This window comes from Erithacus rubecula (assembly GCF_903797595.1).
Source record: "Erithacus rubecula genome assembly, chromosome: 11".
Classification (NCBI taxonomy): Eukaryota; Metazoa; Chordata; class Aves; order Passeriformes; family Muscicapidae; genus Erithacus; species Erithacus rubecula.
Genome location: NC_136663.1, coordinates 17,895,168 through 17,911,998, shown reverse-complemented (window position 1 = coordinate 17,911,998; position 16,831 = coordinate 17,895,168). Strand labels below are relative to the sequence as shown.

At 40.7% G+C, this 16,831-nt stretch overlaps 1 protein-coding gene and 1 long non-coding RNA gene across 3 annotated transcripts in view; one reads left to right on the top strand and one right to left on the bottom strand.

The window, feature by feature from the left end:
- The window catches only part of SPSB4 (splA/ryanodine receptor domain and SOCS box containing 4), a 140,455-nt gene extending 139,765 nt beyond the window's left edge, over positions 1-690 (bottom strand). Inside the window, exon 1 of one of the 2 annotated variants that reach the window (XM_079315081.1) lies at positions 117-690. The gene's annotated coding sequence lies outside the window, so the exon portion shown is untranslated. The remainder of the gene's footprint in view (positions 1-116) is intronic. The other variant, XM_079315080.1, reaches the window with a different exon arrangement.
- LOC306806385 lies at positions 283-16,370 on the top strand. Its single transcript, XR_013775463.1, has 3 exons — positions 283-413; positions 6,061-6,196; positions 15,449-16,370. It is a non-coding gene; the product is annotated as an uncharacterized lncRNA (long non-coding RNA).
- Positions 16,371-16,831: the final 461 nt, after the last annotated feature.

Below are 16,831 nucleotides of genomic sequence, written 5' to 3'. Positions count from 1 at the left end.
GTGCCCCCCTCACGGCCGGGCTGTGCTGTGCCCCCCTCGGGGGCAGGGCAGGCGCGTAGCCGCGGCCGCCGCCCCTCAGGGTCCCCCGCAGCCCCCGGCCCGCGGGCGGCACTCACCGGGCAGCGCCGGGCCGGCTCCCCGCACCCCGCGGGGCGAGGGGCTCCGGCCCAGGGTCCGTCCCGGCTGTGGCCGTGCTGGAGAGGGGCCCGCTGGTGCCAGGCGTTGTCCCGGCGCGCTGAGGGGAGCTCGGCCCGCGGAGCGAACGGCCCCGCGCCCGCTCAACCCCCGGGGAACGGCGGGCACAGCCCGGGGCGAGGCGGCGCCGGTGCTGCTGCTCTGCCGTTCGAGCTCTCACCGCGCCCGAGCCGCTGCAGCCCAAACGCGCCTCCTTCGCTCGGCCCTTCTTGCTGAAGGTATCCCTTCTTACAGAAAATAGCGTGAGGTGACACTTAGAGCTAATGCAAACATCTGTGCAAGTATGGGAAGTTTTCGATTGTGGATCGCAGGGGGTTTTACTGAATTGTGTGGATCACTGTGGAAAGGCAATCGTCTCACACATGGAAACAGAAAGGTCGGAGGTATTGGAATAGTTATCTGGGAGTATGGGGTGGCTTGGCATCTGGTAGGAAGTTTCTAAGATTATAAATGTGAGTTGTGAACCTCTGTTTGCTTCATAACTTACCCTCTCAGCTGTAAGAAAAAGGCAAGTAATACACGAATCAAAAAGTTACCAGCTGTCACGCAGGAAATGCGATGCACGCTGAAGAGAGGTATATGAGTCTTATATAATTTTTATATACTTCTTATTAAGAACCTGCTTAAAAACCTGAGCTTTTAATAAACACTCAGAGCTTGTGTTCTAAACCACATAAAAATGTTCTGTTTTCACAAGCCCAAGGAATCCACACCTGCTGAGAGCTGTGTGTGCTTCAGCAGCACAAACAAGATGCCATGAGATGGGCATTGTATCCACGTAAATGCTTGGTGAAATGAATCAGAGTTTGTGTTCTGAAGCATGGAAATGCTGGGATGCTTCACACCAGGACTGCCATGGGAGAATGGAGAACTTGATGTTTGGAAAGTGGAAATATACATGTTTTTTCAAATGGTAAAAGTTACTCTAAATGAATAATGAAATACCAGAACCTAAAAATGTCACTGGTCAAAGGCTAAATACTCCATCCTGAAGCTCACCCCATTCCATATTTGGAATAAACCCCCTATTTTATTAACATGTAATGATGACTCAAAACTTTCTCTAGATTGAAATGCCAATGATGCTGTGCTAGAAGAGGCCCAGAGGGCAGTGAGTTGTATAAGTATCCACAGAAAAAAGGCAAATAATACTGATCTGTTGCCCTTTTTGTTTCTAGTGTCTTCTTAGCATTTAAACATATATTTAGTCTACACATAAATTGTACTGCTTTTTGTTAAGGTTTACAAATATTTCTATTATACTATTTTCTTTATAGCTTGTTTTCTGAACTCTGTTAAGTGCCATATTTGCTGTCTGGTGCCAGACTAATACACTGCCAAATCATATATGCTCTCTTGTCACAAGCAGTTGGCTTTTTCACAAAATGTGTATTGAACCAAAATGAGAAAATAAACGTTAATCAATAAGCATTTGAGTGAACAAATGAAGTTCTATTACTATGCTATTTTTTTTGATTTAGCAGCTACCTCATGATTACACATCTCACCTTGCAGTACTCACACAATCAATGTGTTTTTACATTGCACCCAAGAAAAGGCAGTCTTTTACATAGTTTGCCAAACCAATAAATTAACAGTGTAATGTATTTTGTAATTTTAATGGATTAATCTTCTAACTATTATAGATGTCCTTAAAAGTCAGGATTGTATAATATAATCCAGTGTATTCAATAAAGCTGTTTTCTAGAAAAAGTTGACTTCACCAGAGGGTTCAAGTCAGAATTTAAAAAGACAGTCCATTGGTTTATATTCTTCCTATTCTTCCTATCATTCCAACTGAAATTTGTGCTAATTTCATATTAATGAAGTCTTTGAATAGAATATAAAACAAACCTTACAGTCAAACCCATGAATATAAATCAGAATATGACATACCAGGACCTATCAGCATTCCTATTATGCGTGTATGCTCATGAAGATAATTTTGGTGCTGCTGAATATGGAAATATTTGAAAGGAATTTGTGACTGAAGGGGAGGCAGTCTGCAGTGGTAAAGTGCCCATTGGAAGTTCAGCCCCTCTCTGACATTGCCAAAATGCAGCCATGGGGGGGAATGGTGGTGCCCTTTCAAGTTTGAGGTACAGCTCTGCCAATTCCAATTACCATAGGATAGGTACATCCTGAGCTGTCAGTGAGCTTCATTAAAAATGTTGTTAAATAGTTCAGTGGAATGTTTAATGAATATGCAAATGTCAGCTAGGAAGAGAACTCATTTTTTAATTTGCTGATTCTGGTGCAAGAATAAATTACTGAAAATAGAGGCAGGAGTAAGCCATCTGTAAATTCACCTTGAGAGAGGAGGAGATGAAAATGTTCTGTTCACTGTCCCATTACAGGACATAATGCCCAGGGCATCTTGCCTGAGGCCAACTCAATTTCTTCATCTATGAGATAAGAAACTTCTGTGTCCTAGCTGTGTGTGGAAAATGGTTGAGTTCCTTCTGTGTCCTTCCACAGAAAACACTTGGTGCGTTCAGAGCCCTCCCAGGAGTGTGCAGCTGCAAGATGTGTGGACAAGGGGTGGGAGGGCTCAACAAAAGCAGTTTTCAGTTTTTGTGCAGCTGGTAGGATGGCTTCAGGCTTGGCTGGGTTTGCATTGGAAGAGGTTTCTGAGGAGAGTGTGACTGTCCTTCAGCCACACCCCGGAGGAGGAGGAGGCAGGGAATGGCCCCAAACCCATGCTGGGTTTGACCACGCCAGTCCAGCACAAGCTGCGAGCCTGTGCACACTCAGGAAAACCATCTGCAGGTGCCAGGACACTGAACCCGAGACAGGTTTGGCAAACTTAATGAAACCCTTCAGTGGCTTTTGTGCTGTGGGGATTTTCCCTTCACGTCTGATGCCTGAGAGTGCTTTGGGGCTGTTGATGGAGGCAGAATTACTGAGTTCCCCCACTCCAAACTTTTGAGAAGTTAAGAGAATGCAAGATATCTAATTTGATCCCTCTGATAATATATTGTCTTCCAATTTTTAATTTTTTGTTTTTTGATGAGGGCAGGGTTAGGTTTCTCCTGCACAGTGTAGCACAACAGGCTCATATTGATGCTTCACTAGGAAATTTGAAACAGATCCTGTCGTGGAGAGTGGTTTAATTATCTTGATGTCATTACATAACATAATCATAAATGAAGTCAAATCTGAAATCAGCAAAGTAATATTGTTCAGATGGGGAACAATCAAGTATAAACTGAAGATGAGTTTTCAAATAGCTTGTAAACTAGATTACCTGAATGGGAAGTAAAGTCTGAGTGGGAATCATCAATGGGTTGTAGTAAAATGGCCTGAACCCGAGGGTTTAGGGTCTATGATTTCACTTCTTAATTGCTTTTCACACCAAGTGGTTCATGTTTAGCTGGAGTAAACTGCACATTAAAACTGATGGAGAGCAATTAGGTAACTAAGCACCACTTTGCAATTCTTCAATTCACATCACAAACAACTAAGCCCTCTAACTCAACAAGTATATTTTCCTCTTGGAAAAAGTGGATTATTACCATGAATAAACAGCAACCAAACTTCAACTCAATAGCCCAGTGTTAATGGAATAAGCAGAAATTTAGGTTGTCACACATATTTATTATACTCCTGATTTCCATTACCATAATAGTAAGCCCAGCTTTCAAAGCAAAAGCCAGCCCAGCTGTTTTCTGGAGAACTAAGAAGAGCAGAACTAATAATCAAAGCTGAAACATGTAACTTTGAACTGACTTTGTCTGATGAAATAATACTGGCAATAAGAATTTATGAAGAAGCTATGAAAACATGTTCCACCAAATTATTAAAATGTATTGTTTGGATGGGATGGAAGCTATGGGAAGAAGGATGTACAGTATAATTAGAAAAAACAGTGGAGCATAACATAATAGTCAAATGACAAATCTATAGGCTGGGAAGAGCACACCAGAGCAATGTTTGGATTATGGAGCAGTAACAGCAATAGGATCTCTGCAACACAATTGCCTGTTCTCAGGAAACAAGGTTGAGAAAATTCATTTGCTCAAATGCCTAGTTAATAAAATACCTGATGCCTCTGGTGAAGTTTTCCCAGTTGATTCTTCAGAGAGTAACAGAATGAATTAACTTACATTTCCCTCCACTGGAGAGAACCATTCAGATGACGAGCATGAAGTTAAAATTAAGCTGAAATAAGTAAGATAAAAGTACAGGTTTTAAACAGCTTGTGAATGATCTGTTTTGATAAGATAATAGGAAAAAATTCTTTACCCTGAGGGTGGTGAGACACTGGCACAGGTTGTCTAGAAGCATGGTGGATGCCCCATCCCTGGAAATTTAGATTCAGATTGGATGGGGGTTGGAGCAGCCTGATCTAGTAAAAGGTGCCCCTGTCATGGCAGGGGTGTTGGAACAAGGGGATCTGAGGTGCCTTGCAATCCAGACTATTCTGTGAATGTTAAAAATAGACTGTTTAACTATTACTTATGCTTTCTGAACCATCCTCCAACAGTTTGCTATGAGGTTTCATCAGCTTGGACCAGCACAGGAAGCTGTGTGCAACTGAGGGTGCCCATGTGATGCTGCACAAGGAGCTGTTTGACTCAAATGATGTTTAATTTTAGAAAATTAGATTCTAATTATAAATTTTCATCTGGCTGATGCTTGACTTATAAAATCTTGAAATATAAGTACAACCTTTTAATAATTCTAACACTTTCTGTGAAAGCACTGAATTTTAACACAATGTAGGGAATATACTGGACTCCAATGCCTTCCCAAACTCTTCACTTCAGATATTTCAAAATACAGTTTAAGTAACTACATTTACTTTTCAAGTGAAATCCACTAAACTAAACATACTAAAACTTTGCTAAAGTTTGTGAGGAAACTTGAGGAAAACACCATAGGCTGTTCATGGTCATGCTGTCCAAGCATATTGATGAGTAAGTATATATCTCACCTCTTTTCAGACCTGAAAGGAGTCATTCCAATATTTTTTCCTCTTGCAAGTCAGTGAAGAGGACTGAAAAGCTCCAAATTAATTATTTCTTTCCAGCTGTGTAAGTGCTAAGTTAGGAAGTGCACATTACCCTGAGAAGCAGAAAAACATAATTTAATGATGGTTTCTTGAAGGGAAGTTTCTTAATGAGGAAGTGAGCACAGAAACTGAGCTGCTGCTTGAAGGGTGAATGAAATGCTGGATTTCATTTGTATTGTGGATCATCTGTATTCATGACTGTCCCCATCTAGATGCTGACTTCAACTTTTTCTAATCTCATCAAAGCAGGAGAAAATAATCATAACCCAGCTATAACTTCTTTTCTAAGTCAGTACTCAGTTGTGGAAAAAGCCCCTGTCACTCAATTTTTTCAGTGCAGCTAATGAAACTATAGATTTTCCCTTTCTTAGGCAGTAGAGATGATCAGGAAGAAACTAACAAAAGAGAAAATGCCCTGAGCAAAATGGGGCTGAGAAATTGTACTCCCAGTTGCTGGCAAACTGCACATTAAATCTGTTGTTTCACTCCAAAATCCTGCAGCCAAAGTGCTTTTCAGTTCTTTACTTGAAAGCTGTTAATTTAATAATAATAAAAAAAAAACTAAATGGACAAGACATGTGAAATTATATAAAATTCATTCAGATTCTTAAGTGAGGTTCCATTAATTTTATAGTTTTGTGTTAATTAGTTATATCCTGTTTTGGGTTTTATGGTTTTTTTTTTTCCCCCATGTCCAAGATGATTTTTCCTTTTGCAAGCAACCAATCCTAAGATGCTCTGCACGGCCCTTGGCTGCTGTGCCAGCTTTCAGCATTTGTTATCTTAGTGCAGAACCTTCCTTTCCCAGTGCTGGAGTTCCTAACAATTCTCTTGCAAACCTCACCCTGCAGGTTCTGAGGGCAATCCAGGCTGAACTGCCCAGCAGGGCCACCCCACAGCAGCTGCCTCAACTCAGGAAACTCCGTGGGATCTCAATATTAGATGATGCCTGTGTGGAAAAGGAGGAGAAGCTCACTGGCAAAGCAGGTAGCCACACTTACATGTCATTTTTCTTGTTCTGTAGCCACTAAGCACCTACCTGGACCAAATCCTTCACAAGTGACTTTAGCATTGATTATAGTGGATACTAGCAGGTGCTCAGTACAGGTAATTATTTCTGCTCCTCTTTCAGCAGATAACTACAGATTCTGAGGCAGTGCATTCTCACAGCATTAACATGGGCAGATAAAGATGATTACACACATCTCTCCCTTCATGCTGAACTCCCTGTTTCATCTCTGTTTCATTAAATACAGCCTTTGATTACAGAAAGAACTAATTATCAAATATGTCGCAGGCAAGCTAAAAATAATTTTTCCAGCACACAGTAACTGGGTAGGTAGGGTAATTTTCCTAGGCATGATCTCTCCTGCTTTTTGTCTTGAGCTCTCATTTGAAATGCATGTTTTTATCACTGCCATTGTAGATTTCATCTGAAAAATTGTGTCACTGTTGCAATTATAATACAGATAGAAATAAAGCTTTGTACATCTTTAATTAGCTATCCTTCCAAAGTGAGGTGGTTAAAAAGCAGAGCAATGTCTGAATGATCTCTGGTCTGATTTTGTACTGGAAAAGAAGGAAGCAAATGCTGCGTTGGATGTGGCTCTTGCAGAGTGTGGGAATTGTTAGGGATCTGAGAGCTCAGGTGACCTGCTTCTCTCAGAGGTGTGAAACTTCTGTCACTCCCAAAGCTGACTCTGTTCAGCTAAACACTGTCAGCTTCACAGGGCAGCCCAGACACACCAAGCAGGGAAATGTCATAAGCCCATCAACTTCCTACATTAACATGATGCCTTTGCTTGAACTCTCAACCAGACAAAACAACTTAAAGCATGTCCCAATACAATTATTGTCCAAAGTATCTGTGATGCAAGGATATAATCTGCTAACTCAGTTGAGAGGTCAGGACAAAACATGATTGTGCTGGGCTAGAAAAGTGGAATCAAAGCTTTTTATTTTTATGATTTTGTTTCAGAAAGAGATTTAAAAAATTTATTTGCTCTACTAGATTGCCTAGGTAATTGTCCAATCCCATGTTAAAAAGATTATGCAGAAACAGTTGTGTAATTATAAACTCCTGAGTAGTTGGAATCAAGAAAATGAGATGATTGATGCTTAAGTAGGTTGAGCAGGTAGAATGGCCATTCTGAGTTGTTTGGCTGATTAAGAAAATATCCAAGGAAGAATAAACCTCAGTTCAAAATATTTAAACATTTTCATACAGTTGCCAGGCAGGGACCCAGTGGCACTATGGCCTGGATGGTTAACCAGTACATTTTTATGCATCTGTGAATGAACAGCATCTAATTCTCAGTTGTTAGTGAAATATTTATTCTTCCTTTCAAATCAGACAGAACGGTGGCAGTCATGAAGCAGACACTGTCAAATTCAGAGCTGTTCAAATGGCAATTGCCATACATGCTACTTGAGAAATAACTCACAAACTTTCATATCAGCCAAAAGAAATCAGCACCAATAGGTGCTTTCTCAGTTCAGCAGTGGAAGGCTGTGGGAACAAACCAACGAGCTCTTGGAGGGAAGTGGGTGAGGATTCTCAATCTCAGAGCCTGAGAGTCACTTTGAAAAAAACTGTTAGGAAAGCATTCACCAGCTCAACCAGAACAATGAATGCTATAAATCACAGATGTTCCTTTTGGATGCAAAGCATCATTTGTTTCACCTGCAGAAGTAAAGGGCAGGGCTCTACCTGAGCCTACAAGTTTTCATCTCTACTCAAGGCTCAAATTCCCATTGCTGCAGTACAACTCCTGACATACTCCAGGGTGGATTTGCTCTCAGATCACAGCACTGCACTGTACTTTGCAAAAGGTGTTGATACCTCCTTGTCAGAAGTTACACCTGGTATCAATAGGTTATTCCTTAGGCTGAGTATGTTTGTGGGAGGAAATGAAACTGATATTCTTTTGCCTATTTTGGCTGTCTACTAAAAACGGAAAAAAGGTTGAGGTGTTAATTTATTTCTAAAAAGACTAGAAGCTACCTACTCCTATTGCTGTAAATGAACACTTTGGCACTCTCATTACAAACCCCATCTCAAAATTGTCACTCTTCTGTTTTGGCATTAGCAGTTTGAGTACTTCAGCTACAAGCTCATTGACTGCCCAGTTTCTGCTAGGAAAGACAGGCTGAATAAATTGCTTAGATTTTTTTTTTTTCTTTCCCCAATACCGTGTCCTTACTCTGGTGTGAGCTGTCTGAAATATTGTAGAACAATATTGTAGAACTTTAACCAAAACCCCACAACACTGAGGTATGTTAGTGATGACATGAAAGCATCGTGCAGAGAGGATAAGTACATAGCCCCAAGACAGCAAAAGCTACAAAGACATGATGTCAGTGTAAGCAAACAGAAGACCCTTTAGTGAGGTTTCCCATCCATATCTCACAGAATAACTATTGCTTCAGAACAACTCCAGATTTACTGTCATATTCACAAATAACATAAATCCCAAAGCTAATAGCTGATTTCAGACATTTACATTTTAATAAGTGCATGGCACAGGGCCGTGTTCAAATCTGTGACTCCAAACATGGTTTCTATATACAAAGAACACAAAAGTGAATGAGATTGCTGAGCTAAGAATGTTGAAAATGCAATTCTGGGTGAATCCCTTAGTGCACATTATTGATGTTATTAGATAAAAATTTTCTATGCATCGTTAAACAAAATTCTTCACAGAAGACAAAGGTACATGTTTTCCTAAAGGTTCCAGTAAAAGAGAAACAGAGGCTTTACTCCATAGCATCCATCTGGCAACCACACCACAGATTAAGCAATTGTATGAAGTATTTTGCTTGTTTCTTGGATACTCTGCTTTAATTCTTGAATGTCAGCAAGAAGAAAACCAAAAGTATTATGTAAAACCCAGCAGAGTGGATACACATAATCATTAAAGTGTTTAGATTTTCAGGGCAGGGCTTTTTGAGGATGCCAATTTAAGAAACTGAATTTTGCAACCTGTTATTACACGGAGCACTGAAATGGAACCAGAAGAAACTGAAACATGAACAGGCAGGCAGCAGGAGGTGACCTTCAGGAAACTGGAAAGGACTGAATCACCAGGCAGGCATCCTTGTTATCAGTGCATTTCTCTAGGCTGTCTCAGGCACATTTTCAACAGACTACTGAACAGCACTACCCCAGGAAAAATGTAGTAGAGAAATGCATGATTACATGGTTAATAATCATGTTTTGTAAGTAATCACATGCCTGGGGCAGTACCATGGACATGACTGGCTCTTTCCACCCTGTTGAATAAAACTAACTTATTTATTTCTTAGAGGGGAATAGGAGATGCAAACACTCTGGTTTGATGCAGAGGCAAAGTCACTTTCTAACACTAGAGAAAGTGCAGAGACATTATGTAATGACATTATTTTCTGTTTGTTCTACTTCTCTATGGTGTCATCTGACAGCAGGAGTTGTCTGACAGCATTTGAGCAAAGCAGAACTCCAGAAAATGAAATGCAGGAATTCTGAGGTGCAGACTAATTAGTCTGTAGATGTTACACTGAGTAACAAAGCATACCCCCTCAGATATCTACAACAACACCCAGATTTCATCACTTTAGACTGGACACTCGAATTCTCAAAGGAACAATCACCTCTCTTATCATACACTCAATTTTTCTCTACTTAGGATTCTCACATGCAAGCAGAATACTTTACAGGGCCATAAAAATATAGAGATGTATTTGAGTTGAAAAATATTGTTACACTATTTTAAATACTCCTTTATATCATAAACCAGGAATAGTGTTAATATTAATATTTCTCCCATTTAAAGCATGTTTCACTTAAGAGAAACTTTCTCATTATTTGTCAGATTTTACAAACCTTTTAAGGAGAAAGTGGGAAGACAGTTACAAAAGTTGCAGGACTGAGATCTTCAGGAGGTGTCTGTTTTTTCAGTGACCAACCAAATGGGACCTCAGCCATTGCCCCAGCACAAATTATACCAATTGCAGAAAGAGAAAATAGTATTTATTCCCTGTTTTGAGTCCGTCTTAGTGTACATTGCTAGAGATGCCTCTTTCACCAATGAAGTTTTGACATTTCTTTTTTTTTTCCTGTTGTTACCTCTATATAAAAGTAGAGCACTGAGCCCACATCTTGTGTGACTGGTGCATATAAACTTATAAACTGATTTGTAGGTGGAAGGAATACATTCTCACCTTTGTTTTAGCATAAATCCAGTGAGAAGATGAGAATTTACACATAAATTGCAAGTCAATCAGAAAAGAGAAATCAGGATCCCTCTTAGCACAAATAAAGCCATGATGAACTAGTTCTTACAACACTGTTCACATATTCATTATATGCTACTGACCTCTATTCACATTCACCTTCCTGGGGTGTGACACACAAACAAATATGTAAAATATATTTTCAAATATGTATGGAAAGCTTGTCCCACGGTTTAATGATTCCAGCTTGAAACCCTGATAGCTACTAAGCCATCCATAATGTGCTGTCATTGAGGAAACCAGAGAACAAATTTGTCTCTCCCTCATGCAGCAGAGATAGACATGTTCAACTAGTAAACTAGACCCCAAGGAACTACCAGTATGTATTTCTGGAAGAAGGATTGCTGTGGTACTATATTTCTACACAGTATGATTATTCTTAATAGCAAGCCTAACTCTAGAATATTCTTCAAATGCATGAAAACATGCAAACAATTGTGTTTGAATTTCTCCTCTGAAAGGGTAGCAGTGCAGCAGGCTGTTTTTGATGGAACATGTAAATATGAAGAAAAGAGATGCAGAAGCACTAAATTGCCAATCCAAAACTGGTACATGAGAGACTCAGCCATTCACAAGCATCAGGTTTCTTCTTTTCTCCTTGAAAAGGTATGCAGGACTGCTCTTTCCAGATTAGCACAGCTATTTTGTTTCCATGACATTGCAAAGTCTTCCTCATTTTCAACTCTAGAAACAGAAGCAAGGAACTGTACTTGCCATATGTTTGCAGATTTTTGCATAACAAGTGCATTCTGCATTATTCCAGCTGTTACTGAAGATTAGTCATTGTTAAACCTGATGAACATTTAGGGAAATTTCTCCTCATCTAATGCAATGAAGATGGGCAGAAATTCAGAATCTCAGCTGCTTTTCTTACTAAGGGCTCACAATGCAGTTAAGTTACCATTAAATCAAATAAACTACAAACTTGAAAAACAAATTTTCTTCTGGTGAAAGACATTGGTTGTCATGGTGCCAACAGCACTATCTTAATCAGTCATTTAGTTCCTGTGACTTTCAGCTCCATGGGATTGCTACTGCAGTAGGAGGTCTCAAGGCCCTAAGCAACCTACAGACACAAGATCCAGGTTACCAGTTGCAACTCAGTGATGCCAGTTTGCTTTGTGAGCAGCAGGACTACTGAAATTTGCTTCATCTCCACAGCTGAGAGCTTTAACTGAAGCTCTTTAACTGAAGAACTCAGTCCCTGGTGGCTTCTCTGATGCCCAGTCAGGTGCAAACTCACCCTGTGGTATTCCCCTCTGCAAGGACACACACTTCAGGAGATCCTTTCCCCAGACACTGTCTACTAGGAAGAAGCTTGTTTGACCGTAGTTTTTATTGTTGCCTCAGAGAAATTTGACAGGAATTAGCCAACAGGGAGAGAAACAGATTGGTAGAGGTAATTTGAGAGACACAAGACAGACACTGTCAGTGATAATAGGAATTCATTAGTCTTTTTGCTTTAGAAGAAGGCTAGCAATAGTGGAAAGCAGTACAATTCTGTTCATGTATGGACAACAACATCAAACGTGCACTATTTAATTTTCTCTTGACTTGCTCTTGGCAAAAGATCATCAGCTTGACTGCATCAGTCACTTGTACAACAAAACAAGCACCTATCTAGCTATCAGTCAGTGGCTCTATAAAGCAAAGCCTCATGCTTTCCATGACACCACTCAATGTTAATTACTATTAACACATACTTTTTTCTAATTATTGGTCAGATTTATAGATTGTCTGCCTCTGGATAGACAAGAATATTGGTGGCTTTATGATCACTTCCCTGACATAACATTATTCAGGCTCATGAAACGCACATTTATACAGCTTCCTATTTGTGTTGCTGAAACCAATGCCTCTGGATGTACCTAAAGATAAGGATACTGTTGGAAGATAAATGCTCTTCTAATCCAGCTGCTCAAGTGAGCCTCATGCTCTGATTGCACAGACACTTCCCTCTCCATGAGTGAACTCAGAATGTATAAGAGCTGTGCAAAAAGTAGCAAGAGCTGTCAGTCCTTTTCCGAAACTAACTTTGAATGATCCTTATTTGGAAACAGAAGCAGCAGCCACCCTTTCCATGGAAGCTGAGCTGAGTTTACAGCAGCTCCCATGCTGGCTCTCCAAGCCCGTCTAAGAGTGGGCTAATTGTTTCTGTGTTTTTGAAAGCCAAACCCTAACCCAAACACCAGTCCCACATGGCCAGTATCTCCAATGAAACTGATGCAAGGCATAGACAATTCCCTGGCTTTTTCTACACTAGAGGAAAATAAATGATTGAACTGCAATCTGTGTACATCTGACATCATCCACTAAATTTAGGGAAGAACATAATCCAGTAAAACTGAAATTCTTAAAAATGCTTTTGCAGAAAGATCTAAGTGTAAGGTAGACTTATGACAACACCATTGACTTGTCCTAGCACAGAACTCTGAACACAATCCAGCTAGAACTGTGTCATATATCCATTCTATGAAGCAGAACTACAACAATAAAAACCAGCTAATTGCAGAGGTAAAGTGTAAGTTATAGGTAGGTGCTATTACATTACAGATTTGAAAATCTGCAGTCTGTGTTGCATTCTTTCTATCAGTCTTTCCTGAAAGCCAGTTCTAAGATACAGCTTTAAACTTAAGCAGAGACATTATCCAGGATGCATTTTCCTAGTGCACAGAAATTAAATGTTCTGACATCTTCCCTGCAGAAATACTCTGTGTGATGCACAGTCATTCCAAAGATAAAACTCCCATTCAGTTCAGGAAGAATTTTCAGTCTGTACAAATGTATTTTTCTTGGCTAAATGCACAAGTGCATTGTAAGTGAAAAATGAGTGTGCATGATTCTAAAGAGTAAGATAGTTAATTTAACTTAAAAGGAAAATTGAAAATAGTGTCAAACATATCAATAATTGGAAATCCATAGAAAAATATATATAATGTTAATTAGGTAACATATGACCTCAGTTTTTGCATAATCCTCCTTCATCACTATCTGCAGCAATGTTTTCAAACAGACTATATAGCCTTAAAGTAACACCATTTGTGTTATCAGCAGTGTTACAGCAAAAGCTATTTGGAAGTTTTCACAGACCCTTAATAGACCCACTCTACTCTTGACCTCAACACTTCAGTCTATGCCACCATCTTAAGCTTGGCTCATGCCAGTTTTGAATTATACTTCCAGTTGCATTAAGTAAAACCTCCAATGTGTTATCTGTCAAGTGGCTGTGCTTGAGTGCATCCAGATGTACCAGCTCTTCCACCTCTGCTTGCCCCAAGGGATCCTCTCCCAGACAGCAAGGCTGCCCAAAGGAAGCGCTGACTAGGAGACCAGAGAACAAAATGCCCTTGGAAGGAGCAGGGCTTCCTAACAGACCTTTGAGTCCCTGACACTATCTTCCCTGTAAGATCTACCTGTTAGTACACATCAAAGTACAGCTGGATAGCATATTAAACATTCCTGCATGTAAGCAGCTGCAGTGGAGCAGATTCACTGGGAGGTCCCAGCAGGACAGCTTCCTCCAGTGCAAGCTGTATAATGAAACAGGTGGGAGCTGCCTGCAGTGGCACAACTCAGCTCTCCCCTGCTCACTAATGCCCAGACAGAGGATACATCTGCCTTTGAGTACAGCACAGGGTATTATGTTACCTGCAGGCAGACTCATCTCTGTCAAATACTACAGCATGTGTTTGAAACAAAAGGTGTCAAAGGCACAAAGGGATTTAGTACAAAACCCCACAGATACTTCTGCCTTTCATTCTCTTCCAAGGCTGCACTAGGGAGACATGGCCAACCAGAAAACCAAGAGAACAGAAGAGATGAGTTTAATTTATTGCTTATAGGACAATTGGCAAACTAATAGGAAAATGCCCTCTCTCTCAAAACATTAGTTGTTATTTTTACCTGATAATGTGTTCTATTAATATCCTGTCCCTGACTTAGGTTCTCTGTCCTTTGGATTTTTTTAAGACCATAATCAATATTTGGCAGCATTTTAAAATGAAGCATACAGTTTACAAAATAAAATCTTTAGTCATCTCTGCAATGATTTCTGAACTTCTTTTTAAAGCATGTCTTACTCAATGCATTTTAAAACTAGCTGCTTCTATCCAGAATGCCTTTGTCAATGAAAAGTAAGACCAGCAACAAACTCCACAAATCTGTTTCTGAGCTACTGCAAACAAATGCAAGAATTGAATAAAGAGTAACTCAGTATTTTCACCCCCTTACTGAAGTCTCAGCTGGGAGGAAACAAAAGATTTGCAAGTCCCACAAATGCAGTTGGGAGCCAGGCATATGGGACACAGCTATGTAGTAAAATGGATGGAAGATAAAAATTTTTCATTACAAATTTAGATGCTCATGTTGATTTAAATCACAGCTCACAGTGCAGGTTCACAGCAGCTCATCAGGGGCACAGTTGGGTGAATCCCACTCACCCTGATGGAAACATTTGTTACACTCAGAGCTGCTTGTGAGCAGTTACTGACCTCGGAGATGTTTCTCAGCACACCAGAGCTATATGGTGGCATTTCTCAGGGTATCATTCCATTAGTCACCACCCACCACGGAGCACCAGCTCAGGGAAACAGATTCTGCAAGCTGGAATAACACTGCTTCTTCCAAGAGCAAGAGCTGTATCTCAGCTGTAGCAGGAACACCTCAGGACAGCAATGATGATTTTACTGCAGCTCTGCTAAAAAATATTTTTAGACTTCCTTTAGCGTTATGAAGAGTGGTTAAGTAGGTGCTCACTGCCTGGGGCATAAACTGTTTAATATCCACTGTAGAGAGATGACTTTACTCAGATTGTTAGGTATGGACATGACCACTGCAGTGGAAAGGTTTTCATGAAATTGAGGAAGAAGCTAGCAGTCAACCCCTGGCAAGTGACCTGGAAGCATTCAAGGGCAATTTGTCCTTTCCTTTTCATATAACTGGATTGCTGTACTCTCTTCTCACTTTCAGTGTTTTTCCTGAGGATATCACACATCCATGCTGACACAAGTGAGTGTGAATGCAATTTTACTGAGCCTAGGATCCCAGTTCCACAGTCCTGCAAGTCACATCAACTCCCATGAGCTTCAGCAAGATCAGAACTTGTGCTGCATCTCTTGATGCCAGGAATCAGGTGGAAGAAGTCTGGATATCTGGATGCAGGCACTACTCAATCACTCCCAGCTGCACAGTTATCCTTAAATGCCCACAGGGCCGTGGTTAAAGATGGCATATAGGCACATGAAGCTCAGCAATCTCTGAAACCAGAGTAACATTTGTACCACTTTGAATATTTTCTGTGGTTTTTCTCTATTAAGAAGCTCATGTAGTCCCAGCTGAGAAGATGAACAGATATGAAGACTTGAAGATCAAGACTTCAGTTCTGGGCCACGCTGCCAGGAGCCTTTTATGATTTAGAATTCAGGCTACTCAACACAAGGCCTCTCCTGGGTGCTGCAATTTCTGGCCCCTAAAGGGCCAGAACTCAACAGGCTTAGGCATAGACAATCTAAACTGTCAGAACACCAGAGTTCTGGGGCAGGCACTGTGTATAGTCTTTAAGGCTGACTGTGATATAGATAAGTTTTCTATAAAAGTTAGCTTGCCATCTGAATGTCTCTAGCAGCTTCCTCCCTTTTGTACTACAGCAAACTTAAACAGTGCATCCACATTGGAGGCCAAGGACACTTAGGAACTTAATTTACAAATTCTATGCAGTGTGAGCTCAAACACATTGTATATTTAGAAGCCAGAAGATAGCAATAAATCCAAACATAGAGTTTACCCAATCAGAACCCCCCCCTCAAAAAAAAAAAAAAAAAAAAAAAAAAAACCACCAAAAAGCAACCACCCCTACTATTGCCTTCAGGACTGGAATTTTGTCTTGACTTGAAAGAGAGATATGTGCTAGAGAAGGCAGGAGTTTCCCTTGGAATGGAAAATGTAAACTCCTTCCCCCCAAATTATTATATTTTTGAAATTAAGGGGCTCTCAGGCAAAGATAAGAGAATAGGAATAACAGTTCTTTACTAGCATAGATATGAATAACAAGACAAACTAACAGCAGCAGCAGCATTAACACCAATGAATCCCAGCCCCAGTCCCAGCCTCTCTTGGCTGCAGGCACTTTCCCCTTTGGTGCAGTTCCGTGCACAGCCAGCAGGGGCGCTGGGGGCTCCCGGCCGGGCAGGCGGGGCAGTGACTCCCCCGGGGCTGCAGGGGGCGCTGTGGCGCGGGCAGCAGATGTCCAGAGTCGCCTTCCTGCCCATGACAATTCTGTGCTGTCTCTTTTCTCCCTAATGAAACTCATGCATTTGGAGTAATGTCCCACACACTAACTTGCTAAAATAGATC